The sequence below is a fragment of the Arachis hypogaea genome, chromosome 9, assembly GCF_003086295.3.
Source record: "Arachis hypogaea cultivar Tifrunner chromosome 9, arahy.Tifrunner.gnm2.J5K5, whole genome shotgun sequence".
Classification (NCBI taxonomy): domain Eukaryota; kingdom Viridiplantae; phylum Streptophyta; class Magnoliopsida; order Fabales; family Fabaceae; genus Arachis; species Arachis hypogaea.
The window spans coordinates 67623583-67627588 of NC_092044.1; the positions used below are offsets into that span (position 1 = coordinate 67623583).

A 4006-nucleotide genomic window follows, 5' to 3' on the forward strand; every position below is an offset into this window, starting at 1 on the left:
ACCACCCCTTGGCTTCTGGAATGAGGTCTCCTCTCCTACTAAACCGTAGTCTCCTATCTGAATATCTCACCCAATCTGATCCCACAACACATATGTTATTCACAATTTCTTCAATTTCGTCATTGACGGGGCCACTGCTCATTCTTGATAGATAACTGGGCTCCTCGAAGGGACTTGGCCTCAATTGAAGCATTTTCATTATGGCGTTGGGGCTGAAGTTAACCTCGGTTTCTCTCACATAACTTTTGAGGGTGGGGGCTTTGGTAGTATCTTCTCTAGCTGCATTGGCATAGAACTCCTTGATGAGATTTGCATTTATCCTTGTGACTGGGTTCGTGAGTTCTTGCCAGCTCCTTCGTTCAATCTTCTCTCTAATCTTTGGATATTCATCCTTGTTGAACTAGAATGTCAGTTCTGGCAATATTTTATTGTGTTTTATCCATCCAAATTGGAGCTCATGGAATGCAGTTTTGAATCTCCCTTCATCAAAAGGAATGCTCCCCACCGGTTCCTTGCCCTTTCACCTCTTGGAGCTTGATGATTCCATGAGTAGGAGTTGGTATGTGAAGGTGTTGAGAAGTATGGATTGATGATGGAATTTGACCGGGTTAAGACAAGGTGTAGCTAGAGGATTGTGTTAACATGTTTTTGGATGAAGGAAGAAGTGTTTGGTGTGTGTTCTGAAAGAAAGAAATGTGAAATGAAAGGGCATTTGAATATGGAAGGGTATAGAGTGGGGGTCATTTATATAGGAGAAGGATGGGTGATTGAAGGATGTGGATTGATAGTAAAAACCAATGGTGGACGGTTGGGGTTTGGAATGAAATGAGCACAAGGATCACTACTTTTATGAGGTTCTTGGTTCGGTCTCCAAGGATATCCTTCTTCCAATGTTGCATGACAACACTCCCTAATGTACTCCCCTTGAAGACATGTGTATAGTCCCCCTTTTGAAGTGGCCGAACCCCCTTCCTTTGGGTTGTCCCATCAGTTACCTCCAATCCTTCTTTCATTTCCTATACAAGACAAAAGGAATGCAAAAGTTACTTGAATTTTTGGTGGCCAAAGTTAAAGAGTGGACTGGCTACTTTTTAAATTTTTGTTTTTAAATAACTAAATGCTATTCATGAATGTAAACCAACCGACCAATTAAGTGTTCATGTATGCAACATTGGTGGCACCAAACTTAGTTTGTGACCATGTAGTGTAAAAAGATTTGATTAAGGCTCTAAGATTGACATGATATGAATTGTGTACATGCCCTCTTAGTGTTCCTTGAGCACCAAACTTATTGTTCACTATATGTTGCATACAGAGATTCTTCTAAGTGTTTGTCAAAGTTGATTTGGAATTCATGGACCTTGCTTTATTAACTACTATTAAAGGTTTAAAGGACAGGATATAAAACATGGTTTACCTCCCATGAAGCGCTTCTTTAACATCATTAGCTTGATGATTGGCCTTTGTCAGGGTGGTTGATAGTGCCTCAAATCTTCCCCTCTCGCAGTGAATCTATCTCCATTGGCTTTATTAAGAATCTCTACATGTTCCAAGGAGAGAATTCTGCTGATGGTGTACACTTGAGGTAGCTGAGATGGAATGGTGGGGAGATGAGGTGGGATAGATGGGAAATCAGCAGAGATTACTTCATCCCCTGGAGAGAAATCCTCTGTAGGGATCTTCTTGTTCCTCAATCCCCTTAGTGCCTTCTTCCTTATTTCCTTTAATTCTACCCTGCTCCTTGTGGCCTCTTTTTCCAGGGAACTTTTGTTGCTGGTCTCATATGACTCCGGTGGGTTTAGCTCCTCTTGGGTTTCCCTTAGCTGTTGTGCCTTCTGACTGTATTGTTTGTCAACCAAAGGGATTCTCAGATGTATTCTTTGTGCTTCTGTGCTTGTTTCTTCCACCAATGCCTTATTGTGGTTCTCCCTTGATTCCTTGTTTTCTTAATCTGCTTCTTGTGAGGGTTTGAAGATATTGAAAGTAAGTTGTTCATCATGTATCTTCAGTATTAGCTCTCCTCCCTCCACATCTATAAGTGCTCTGGCTGTGGCTAGGAATGGTCTTCCTAATATGATTAGATAGCGGTGACTCTCTTCTATCTCCAAGATAACAAAGTCTGTGGGAAGGAAGTAGTTCCCAACCTTCACCAACACGTTTTCAACCACTTCTATTGCTTGTTTTTGAGTTTTGTCAGCAAACTTGATTATTACATCCGTGGGTGTTAGCTCATTGATTTGAAGCTTCTTCATGAGGGATAAAGGAATTAAGTTGATGCTTGCTCCCAGGTCACAGAGTCCCTTATCAATCCTTGTTTCTCCTATAGCACAATGGATATGAAAACTCCCTGGGTCCTTCCTTTTTGTAGGCAACTCTGTTTGAATGAGAGCACTGCACTCTTTATTCATCACTATTGTTTGCCCTCCGTTTAGTGAATTTTTCTTGGTCAGCAGCTCTTTCATACACTTAATGTATGAGGGCATTTGTTGGAGAGCCTTGATGAATGGTATGTTTACATGGAGAGATGCAAACATGTCAAGGAACTTTGAGTACACTCTCCTTTCTACACCCCCCTTGAGTCTCTGGGGAAAAGGTGCATATGGGTTCAGAATCTCCTTCTCCCTTAGCTCCTTCCTTTGTGTGGGGTTGATTTCTCGGTCACTCTCTTCTTGCTTCTCTACTGCAATATCTTGAGAGTGTTCTAACGGTTTGTTCAGTTCTTCCACACTCTCCTCATCACTTATAGTGACCATCTTGCATTCTTCCTATCTTACCTTCTTTGCTTCACCTCTCGAGTTTTTCTCTGTGTCACTTGGGAAGCTATCAGTAAGCTTGGGAATCTGCTGATTGAGTTATCCCACCTGAGACTCTAGCCTCTTGATGGTGTCTCCCTGGTTTTTGATATTAGCTCGCACTTCATCCTTGAACACTCTGTTGTCTTGGACTTCATTGCATATACCTTCAAGTAGAGTCTCAATTCTGGAGAGTCTATCTTCGGATGGTGATGGTGAATTGAGGTAGGAGGGGTGAGAAGGGCCATTTTGGTTTTGATATGGATGTTGAGAGGTACTGTTGGGTGGGTGTTGATATGATCTCTGTGTGGAATATTGGTGAGTTGCATTGTTGTTGGGGTTGTCATGTCTCTGATCTTGGCCTTGATATTGTTGATTTCCCCACCCAAAGTATTGGTGGTTCGTCCAACTAGGATTATAAGTTTTGGTGGTTCGTCCAACCAATATAGTTGGCTTGTTCCCAATCACTCTCTTCCTCTGTATTTACTCCTTCTTGAGCTGATGATGAAGTGGTGACTGCTACAACTTGATTCCCTTCTATCTTCTTGGTAAGGTCAGCTAACTGCTTGGTGATCATCATGTTTTGAGCTAGCAGTGCATCCATATAGTTTAGCTCCATCACTCCTCGAGTGTAGCTCCTTTCAGAAGCATAGAAGTAGTCATTCTCAGCTACAATCTCGATGACATCTATGGCTTCTCCAATGGTCTTTTTCTTGTTTAGTGAGCCCTCGGATGAGTGGTCTATTTCCTTCTTTGATTCATAAGAAATATCCTCATAGAAAATGTGTAGTTGCACCCATTCATTGAACATGTCTGGTGGGCACTTTCTTGTTAAGTCCTTAAACCTCTCCCATGCCTCAAAGAGAGTTTCACCATCTTGTTGCCTGAAGGTTTGTACCTCAGCTCTGAACCTGTTGATTCTTTGAGGAGTGTAGAATCTCGCCAAGTATTTGTTCACCACATCTTCCCACGTTGTTAAACTCTCCTTCGGGAAAGATTCCAGCCATTTAGATGCTTTATCCCTAAGTGAAAAGGGGAACAAAAGTAGTCTATAGGTGTCAGGATAAACACCATTAGACTTCACAGTATCACATATCCTTAGGAAGGTGGTTAGAAGTTGATTGGGGTCTTCTTGGGTGCTTCCTCTGAATGCACAATTATTCTGAACGAGGGTGATGAGCTAGGGCTTTAGTTCATGTATGGTTGGCTTTTGA

The 4006-nt window shown here is 41.9% G+C and overlaps 1 non-coding gene across 1 annotated transcript; it reads left to right on the forward strand.

Annotated features, from left to right (window-relative positions):
• Window positions 1-3601: 3601 nt before the first annotated feature.
• On the forward strand, window positions 3602-3705 carry LOC112714213 (small nucleolar RNA R71). Its single transcript, XR_003159167.1, has one exon. It is a non-coding gene; the product is annotated as a small nucleolar RNA R71 (small nucleolar RNA).
• The last annotated feature ends 301 nt before the right edge of the window (window positions 3706-4006 follow it).